The sequence below is a fragment of the Centroberyx gerrardi genome, chromosome 7 (assembly GCF_048128805.1).
Source record: "Centroberyx gerrardi isolate f3 chromosome 7, fCenGer3.hap1.cur.20231027, whole genome shotgun sequence".
NCBI classification, from domain to species: domain Eukaryota; kingdom Metazoa; phylum Chordata; class Actinopteri; order Beryciformes; family Berycidae; genus Centroberyx; species Centroberyx gerrardi.
In genome coordinates, this window is record NC_136003.1 from 24,872,347 (window position 1) to 24,882,536 (window position 10,190).

Below are 10,190 nucleotides of genomic sequence, written 5' to 3' on the forward strand. Positions count from 1 at the left end.
ATCCCTCCAGAGGGACTGAACCAGATCGAGGCGGAAAGGATTACTCCCTCCATGATCTCTCATCCGTCCAGGATTTCTCCTCCCTGATTCTTGGCTCCTGGACTTTTCTCCTTCACCCTGAATGACCCCTGACTCCGGCGGGCCGTGACCCAGGAAGAGGAAATTACCCAGAGGAAATAGCCCCCCCCCCCCCCCCCCCCACCCCCATGACTGCGGCTGACCCCTGTCTCTGGCTCGCGAAAGGAAAAACTACAGCCGTTATGTCATAATTTCTCAGCCTCAGCAATAGAAGCCCAGAGAGGAAGACGAAGAGAGATAAGGGCGAGGGAGGGAACAGAACAGGAAGATTGAGTAGGACAGTCTATTGTTGAGAAATTGTTCGTTTTTCTGTGTCAGGACAAAAGAGAAATCAATGGCAGATATTGATGTTGAGCTCAAGGCTCACTTGCATCGTTGCGGCTTTGTCACATCTCTTTCTCCCTCGCTCTCTCTCTCTCTCTCTGCTTATTTGTGATTTTGAAGCTGTGTGGTGACTCTGTCTGTGTCTGTGTGTGTGTGTGTGTGTGTGTGTGTGGCAGTCTGTCTTTCTTTGTCTCAGGATGACGTCACAAGCTTGTTTTTGGGAAAGCTGAAATGAGTGCGTTGCTTGCATCAGCATGTGGAAATTCATCCTCAGTAGAGCTGGAGAGATTAGAGTGTTTTTGGCCCGTTAATGTTCGGTGTAAAACACTCACCTGTCACTCAAGACGTTCCTCAGTGTCACTTTGGGATCCGTCGAGTCCTCCGTCGCTGCTGTGACCTCCTCTGTGAAATTCAGTGACCCGATCCTCATTCTGGAATGAGCGTTCGGGGTGTGTGTGTGTGTGTGTGTGTGTGTGTGTGTGTGTGTGAGTGGCAGCCCTTGAGCAGATGGCAGAAGGACGCCTCTGTGTCAGTGACACAGAGCTCAGCACCATGCCCATCACTCACCTTTGTAAATAATTAGTGTAGCTGCTGTGTGTGAGACAAAGAGACATTGTGTGTGTGTGTGTGTGTGTGTGTGTTTGCCTCTGTGTGCACCCACAAATGAATGTAATACATGCAAGTTGTTTTTGCATGTATATGTATATGTGCATGTGTGTGTGAAAGCCTGCATGTGTCTGAGTGTGTGTGTGTGTATGCAAGTGTTTGTGCGCGAGTCTGTGTGTTTCTGTGTGTATACGTATGTGTGTGTGTAGGTGTGTGTAGGTGTACACATGCATGCTTGTGTGTGTTTGGGTCTCGGTGCATGCGTGTGTGTGTGTTTGTGTGTACACATGCATGCTTGTGTGTGTGTGTGTGTGTGTGTGTGTGTGTGTGTCCGTGCACAGATGAGTGTGTTTATGTGTCCAAGTTGGTTCCATCTTTCCAGGCTTTTACCATTAGGCAGTCAGAAACCCAACTGATTTTGCAATTTCATTTTCAATTTCAATTTAAAAGAAATATATTTTTTGAAAAACACCGCTCTTTTGTTTGTTAACTACCACCAACCCACTCAGTCAAGCCATGCAAGGCTATTGCACATAACTTGTAGTGCAATATTTTCACTTGACTTTAAGCTCAGTTTCCTTGCCACTGCACCAGTTACTGTGAGAGAAGAAAGGAAAAAATAAAAAGCAAAGCTACTCAAGTGGTACAGACGAAGTAAAGAGAGAGGAAAATAGAAGCTTTATTGACAACTTCTATCAAAGGATGACCTGCTGCTAGCAGACAGTATTACTGCTGCCTCTGAGCTCAACGAGCTCAAACGCTCGCTCCACTGCACCAACGGTAAGAGTGATGGTGGGTGATGCTGAGAGCCAAGGGCAAATAATATTAGAGACAGTGATAATAATGATGAGGGGGAGGAGGATGACCAGCATCAGAACATGATGAGTGACACAATGTGTGTATCATTCTTTTCTCAGTCAGGAGAGATCACGGTGTTCTTCTCCGGCTCCTGCATGCACTTTGCTCAGCTCCAACTTTTAAGGTAATGTACAGACAGGATGGATTGCAAAGGGTTAGGTTAGGATTTAGGGGGGCCCATGCTTTCCTCTGCCTGGGGCCCCCAAATCACTAAGTCCGCCCCTGTGCTGGATCTCAGCTTTTCATTATCTGTCCCCTTGTCGTCTCTGCTCATCTTTCTCCACTTTACTTCCATCCAGAGTTGTTGTGGTCGGGGTTTTCAGCACATTAATCTCTCATCACTGCATGTTAATTGCTAAAAATACATGAGTTCTCCCTGTTTCCAAGATACAGACCTGAGTCCAAGCTTTCGTATCTGCAGTGATTACCTTCAACTTACATCGCCATCATCATTAGCGCCCACACATGTACTACACTACCTGTTCATGTAATGTCCTCTTTCACACTTAGATCATATGTGCACAACTGCTGACGGACACTAGCTTGCACACACACACACACACACACACACACATACACACACACACAAACAAACAAGCAATTAAGTTTGAAAATCTGAAATTAAATCACAAACACGGGCTAATTTCCTTGGCAACGGCACAGTGAACACATCTCCCCTTGTAACTGGCCATTTAGTATGAGCCTGTGTCATTGTCTTAGCAAAAGAAGTAATCAGTGAGACAGAGATAAAGCCCGAATTACAGAAGAAAGGGAGACAAAAAGACTGGAGAGAGGGGTTGAAAGAGTGGGAGAGTGATGGGAAGAGAGAGACACAGAGAGAGCGAGCCAAGACCCTTGTGAATACAAGTGCTAGATGTATATATCTGTAATCTGCTTAATTTTACATGCTGTTTAAACAGGCAATCCATTTTTAAACACTTCCATTTTCCTTGGCAAGCACATTCTGTGCCGAGGGAAGAGAGCCCTTTCTTCGCTGCCGTTTACTGTTGGGCTCAGGCTTAGACACTGAGCAGAGCTGGAAGCAATAAAGCCATTACTCTAATGTCACAGTAAAGCCACATCAATCATGGATACACCTCTGTATCTGAAAACATTGTGTTGAATTTGTGCAAAAGCAATCTAAAAACAGCAAAGTGAAAATCTGTTTCCCTCTGTGTTTTACTGTTCTTCTGTCTGTGGGAGGCTCAAAGTGAATTTTAACTCAGATTTAGATTCGTGATGATGATGAGTTTGTCTAGCTTGTGTCTCAAAAGCAGGCTTAAAGAAAAGCTTGTGGTGTACATCTAGCACTTTACTATTTCTATCATTTGTTTTCCTGCATCTCAATCGCTCCTCTGCTGCTTCAGACCCAGCTAGACTGAACATCTTGGGATATATACATCAAAGTCTCACATCTTACATTGCTTATATAAAACCACTTCACATATCGACAGAAATATCAATGTGAACTAAGTGGTTTCTGCTTAAGAAAATAATTTTCTTAGTCCTTTCAGACAATGATTCATGGCAGCCAGTTCCCAGAAAACACTCGATTTGAATGAGCTCAACAGGAAGAACGCGGAACATGTTGGAAGTGATGACTGCATGCTTTTATTTTACCCACGGAGAACATCAAGTGAAAACTGCTCAGCTAGACTAAATTTTCAGGGACTCATGAGTCATGACAAAGCTTATTTAATCAAACGCCCCATGCCCCGAATTATACCACAAAGCCAGACAAAGGGAAATGGCTTGTAAATAATGGACAATAGTGGTACGGTGAGGGAAATAAGCTAAGTTAAAAACACACTGATACCGCCATTCAGCCTGCCAACTGTCAGCTGCACACCTGCAGCTCTAACAGTCTTCAGCGCACTACAGCGTACAACAGTGACACACACCGACACAACACAAACTCAACAAACTTAAACACGCACTTGTTTCCTTGTTTGTAATCTCCCCAGTGTGAGATGCGTTTGCGGTTCTGGGCCGTTGCGAGCGGTCCTGTGACTCCGCCTGGCCAAGCCTCCTCCGCTGAGGCCCAGAGACGTGCCAGGCCCTGATCCTGGCTGCAGGCCTGCCCCGGGCTGTGTGGGGCTCATTTATGAGCCAGGACGACATTCTGATGCGGGATCGCAACCCCGCTCCCCACTCGCTCCCTCATAACCCACTCCGTTTGTTTCCGATTCGGCTGAAAATTTCATTAGGAAAGCCACCGACCGTCCAGGCAGGCTCGCTGCAGGAATGTGAATGAGTGAAGGAGAATCTAGCCGTGTTTTGTTTCTTTCCGTCTCTGTCACTGTAATGTGTCATTTCTCTGAGTAGAATAGAATAGAATAGAATAGAATAGAATAGAATACCAGTCAACAGTTTGGACACACCTGATTGAATGTACCATGTTTTTCATTCTCTTAAAGCCATTTTGATCTAAAGGCTTATGCTTAAATGCCTGAAATTTGTTTCTTAGACAAATATAAATAGTGAAGTTGATGCCTGTATATATATTTCTTTCCAAAGCCTTTGCCTTTCCATTAAGGGAATAAAAGATTCACTGTTTCTGGCCGTTCAGTAAGGAGGGGTCAGTTTGGCAAGACCAACTATTTATATATGCCAAGAGCTCAGTACAGAGCTGATCTACCACTCTGTAGTGAGAACTTTTGAATGAACATGTCCTTACACAATCAAAGCCAGTCATCTTGGTTTACTTGTAGCCTAATTAGTAGCAATATCACTGCCATTTCCCCTGCTGAGTCAGAAAATACCTATTTAGCATATCATTTTGTGAATAATACCCACTCCATTATGAAGTATGTCGAAAATCAGAGTGAGAAAACAGTTGGTTGGATGTTTCTTTGCTGTTGTTGGTGGTGTTGTTTGTAGCTGATGGGCTGTGCGGTGTAAAGCGCTTCACTCAGCGGGGGAGGCAGTGATTTATGTGTTGTGCAGGACGGAGGCTACACATCTTGCTGACACAAGTCACACATCAACAGGAGTTATGTCCACCCAAACACAATGCAAACTCTGAAAATGGACCAAAGCTAGGCATAAACTAAGCTTTGGTTATATACCACACACACACACACACACACACACACACCCACCCCTCCGGGCAGGTCCCTCCTTCGCTCGCTGTTTGTTCATCTGTTCCTTTTTGCCCAGGAAGATATGTATGCATTGCCACGAAGCATAAATAAACATGGACACACACAAAGACACACACATGCACACACACACACACACACACACACACACACATACTGCATATAGACACACAGGCACACACACATACTGCATATAGACACACATGCACACGCATACACATGCAACACAAAACAAACAAACCACTGCACACTGTAAATAGTCACACTTACACACACACAAGCAAACAAAAGTGCCCTCCCAATTTATAGAAATCAGCAGCGTGCCTATTTCCAGTTTGCTGGGTGGAAAAACACTAATTAGCAATAAGTGTTTTTGCTTATTAGCAGATTGTTTCTGGACATTATGTTTCTTGTGAATTAATGTGGCCCGCAGTGCTCGTCTTATCAGAAGGACACAGACTGATGAGCTGAATTGTCAGTCCAAACAAAGTGAAACAGAACTGAATGAGGATGACTGTGTTTTGTGTGTGCATGTGAGTGTGTGATAATATGTATGAATTCGCGGTCGTGGCCTCGAAAGGTGTCAATCTTTCACTTTAAATTTTTGAATGACTGATTTCGATGATATTACAGTCAGCTTTAAAACCCTGCTATAGACACGGCTGCCTTTTAACAGCAGAGGCAACACATAAGAACCAATTCTACAGCAGCAGTCCACATAACAAAGTTACCATTCTGTTTCTTGTGCTGGCCTCTGAGCCTCAAAGCAGACGCTGCCAACTTGGTGATGTGCCATCCAAAACTGGCAAAGATGGCTTAGCTGGAATTGGATTGCGGCCAAAACATCCCTCCCCTTCTGAACTACACATGCTCGCAGAACAATACACAGCTGCGCTTGCAAAGCCAACGCACAGTCAGATATAATATACAGACACACGCAGGTATGTAGGCATATGCACACACACACACATTTACAGCAAGTTATTGAGGGCTGAGGGCGGCGTCTCGGTGCGTCCCGGCTGAAAGTGAGGATGCCGTCTAAGTTTGAAGACTTGCCTACAGTACTGACATCCCAGTGTTCTGAATACCAACAGCGAGATCAGGACAACATTAGTGACCTTTCATAATGCGGAGCCAGGCGAGGCAGGAGGAGGCGAGGAGAGGTGGGCAGCCAGGAAAACACACTCCAGCCTCTGCATCATGTTGGAGTGCATGCTCAGGGCTACGCAGGTCTGATTAGGAATGGCTCAATGGCATTTTCTATACCAATATCTCCCTGTCTCCTCTCTCTCCCTCTCTTTTTCTCTATGCCGTCCTATTTTCCTCCTCCTCCCTCTGCTGCCGTTTCCTCCCAAGACGCTACCATACTTTTGATTTATGAGTGTGTTTGTTTTGCGAGTGCACTTTCGAGTGACTCACACCTCAGCCAGGTAACTGACAGCGGGTCTTGGACATCGGCGAGTTCATTAACATGCTGGAGCATCACCAGCCACGGTTGCCATGACGTCAGCGTTTCTGTGGAAACTCATTCGGGGACCAGGGTCAGATTCACATTCTGCTACAATCATATTACTATTCATCTCGCCTAGTTGTCAGAGAAGACACTTTGAATATTCCCTTGAACATTTTGTCTGTTTTCTGTTCTCATAATCACCATAATGAACAATTACCATTATTGTTACTCGCCGTTGATGATAAATAGTGGAACAGTCTGAAACAGGTTTTTTAAACGCCTGCGGGGCACAACTGTCTGCATTTGGAAATGAAAACTCAACAGCAGTGAGAGGTGACAAAACACCTGACTGGCTCTCTAATGTGTGTTTAATTGTCCAAAGCGAGCTCATATTGTATCAGAGAGCCTGCTACCTCAAGCGAGCTAGAGCGGGGATTTCAACAGCAGATTAGTCAGACTGACAAACCTGTTCTGTGATACACGAGTGGACATGGGTTTTATTACGCTATAATCACCTCTACTGAGCCGGTGAGAAGCTGAGAGACTTTACTCCCCAGAGAGACGCAGGATGGACTGATGACGAGCGTCTCTCCCTCCCCAGCTGACAGAAAATATATTGTGGTCGTGCTTCGACAGCTGTGTTGCTTACTCTCATATCGGAAGGTGCAACGACAGGATCTGTAATAATCAACACAGCTGCCCCTCCTGAATGTACATGGTTTTACCTACAAGCAATTAAAAACAAGCCCATTTTCATTATGAGGTTGAGTGACTCCCTTATGCATGGCAACATGATTACATGATTACATTTGTAAGGCAGGAGCACCGTGGGGCTTGTGACGGGAACGTCGGCGGTTTGAATCCCCGCACCCACTGGGAAAATCTGCACTGGGAAAAAAATATCCATTTTAGGCAAATCTAGACTAGTGTAGGTTCTTAAAATCTTATTTTTATTAAAACAAGTGAAAACTTCTTGTGTTTCCAATGCAAATTAACTTCCTTTTCTTTTTGTTTTTCAATCAAGTGACATTTTCTTGATATTAGTGGAGCGCTCCGACTTATTTTAAGATATTGTTACTTGTATTGACAAAATTCTCAAAACTGCATTGGAAACCAGTGAAATTACCTCGCCCTGTTGGCAGTGGTGAATTAATAATGCTTCCCCTTCCCTCAGCAGCTGTCAGCGAAGTGCCCTTTAGTAAGGCACTGAACCCCCAACTGCTCCAGTGGAGCTGCTCAGTGGCCGAACAGTACCAAACCGAAAGGGCATCTCCCTGATGTGAGTATGTAAATGTGTGTAGCCCTGCCCGAAACACAAGAATCCCAACACTACATAAATACTAAAAATGTGCCCTTCAGAATCACAGATAAAGTTAGTTTATTTTCCGTGGACGCCCTCCAAGATGTCTATCAGGCTGCAGAAGTTGAGAACCCAAGCATTAGATATACTCTCTGAACTACCCCATCTCCTCTTATCAGACCTCCTCTCGTACAGCTCAATCACACAGGCAATTTATACACAACCTCTAATCCCTTAGAGAAATGTGTGTGCATCCACCTGAAAGCAGATGAGGGGGGAAAAACTGGCTTCTACGATATCAATAACTCCTCCCATCAGTCAATCCCTCCCTGACCTCCTTTTGATGGGAAAAGACATAAGATCTTTTTCTCTGCAATAAGATGCTGGTCCCAGAGGCAAATGCAGACACACGCTCGCACAGGTACACAGGCACATGCAGATAAAGACACACACACACACAAACACCCAGACAGACTATAGGAAAGCACACACTCACACATTTTAATTAGCAGCACTTTATTCCATAGTGCAGAAAGCACTAAACCGTAGGCTAATTAATCTCCACAGTCTGTGTTTTCATTGCTAAACCACCTCAGGGAGACGCCCAGGTTGGTCTCTACTTTGTTGAGTTTATCTGCTGGGAAACAGGAAACAATAAAGTTGAAAATCTTAAGAGGTAACAGGGGGAAGGTCCTCAGATTAATATGCTGTTGAAGTCATTTGGCTGCGCGGTACACTGATGGTCAATTCCCACACCGTGAATGTGGAATGCCAACCGTTATCTTCGATATTGGCTTTTTCTGTGCTTGTGCGTGTGTGTGTGTGTGTGTGTGTGTGCTCAATTTGGTCACACACTGCTTCTCATTACAAATCATCTCATGACTGTATGCAATTTGTGGCTCTCCTCTGTAGCCTTTTGTGAGCAGACAGGCCGAGTACTGTCTCTCTCTCTCTCTATCTGTTTCTCTCTCCACCATTCCTCCCCTGTGTGTCTCTGTCAATCGGTCTGTCTCTCTCTCTCTCCCAGCCACTTCTGAGGACATAACCCCGTCCAAAACATCTGCAAATCGTAACTGCCCATGGATGACCATGTTCTTCCTGTGCGGATGACGTCGGCTCCGGCCGCTCGGCGATGGGATGACTGGGCTCTCTGTGTTTGTCAGAGCGGCCGGTAATAGCACAGAGAGGGGAGGGGAAACTCAAGAATGCAGAAGCAGAGCGTGAACCCACGAAGGTACTTCTAATCCTCCTGGCGTCTCGGCGGTAAAGGGCAAATGGCTGATCAGATTGCTGAAATCGAGGCTAGACATCCTGCAGTAATAAACCTGCCTGCGAGTGGGAGTAGATTGTCAAGATAAAGTCAGATGCAAGTTTAATTTCGCAAACAATGCAGCGGCTCATTTGTCTCCATCTTCACAAGATGTGCATGTCTCTGACTGCGTCTGGATGACTGCTTCATTTGATGGATATGGAGGCTGATGGGGAAATGCAGCCCAATGCAACAGAGATGATGCCACCCAAACCCCCCAAGTTATAGCCACACACACACACACACACACACACACACACACACAGGCACCACAAGACTAATCCTCTTAAGTGTCAGTCTGAACTGTAGGGGCACAGCAGGTCTTGTGCCCCTGCTGTGGGTGCTGGCCTCATTTCCACTGCTCATTTCCTGCCCAGGGCAACACCTTCCCTGCTCCTGTGCGACTCCTGTGTCCATCCCCCCCCAAAAAATGGCCCACCTCTTTTTTTTTCATGCCTAATACTCCCCTCGCCACCCTCTGTCACGTTCCACTTCTTCAGCTTGCTTCTTGTCTTAGCTTGTTTCTCTTGCAGTCTCCCCCAATTTCTCTGTCATTTTCTCCATCATTCGTGCTCGTCTTTTGCGTGTGTGTGTGTGTGTGTGTGTGTAGCGAGGCTGTAGGAACAGCTTCGTTGTCAGACGGCGCTGGCATTTATAAAGGTAATGCATTCAGTCACTGGCAGAGTGTTATGACTTACTGTGGAGCGGCTGTCCACTCCCGCCTCCAGCCAAACGCTGTCAGGACGGAGCAGCTTGCCTACTGCAAAACACTGCAGTCAGATGGACAGAAAGACCTGCCGCCTGACAGGCAAACTGTCTGCGCCCAGACTGACCAATAGGCTGCTTTTACAGATGCAGCTGAGGAAGAAAATAACTGTCAGGATCAAGCGAACGACAAAATTGTTCTCTGCGGATGAAAGAGCTCACATGTCATGCCATCTGTCGTATTGAGTAGACTTGAAGCTCCTGTACCAGTATGGATTCAGTCATTTAGAAACACTTTGTCTTTGCTCCGGTGCGGCCGCCTTGCAATTCAAGTTTGTTTTTGCCGGCAGAGCGGTCTGCATGTTACCTTTAAGGACTGACTCATTCCTGAGGCTGCAGTCCTATTTGACTTGGCAGGGCAATCATGAGGCCACAGAGGTGGGTAGTAATGCTGGA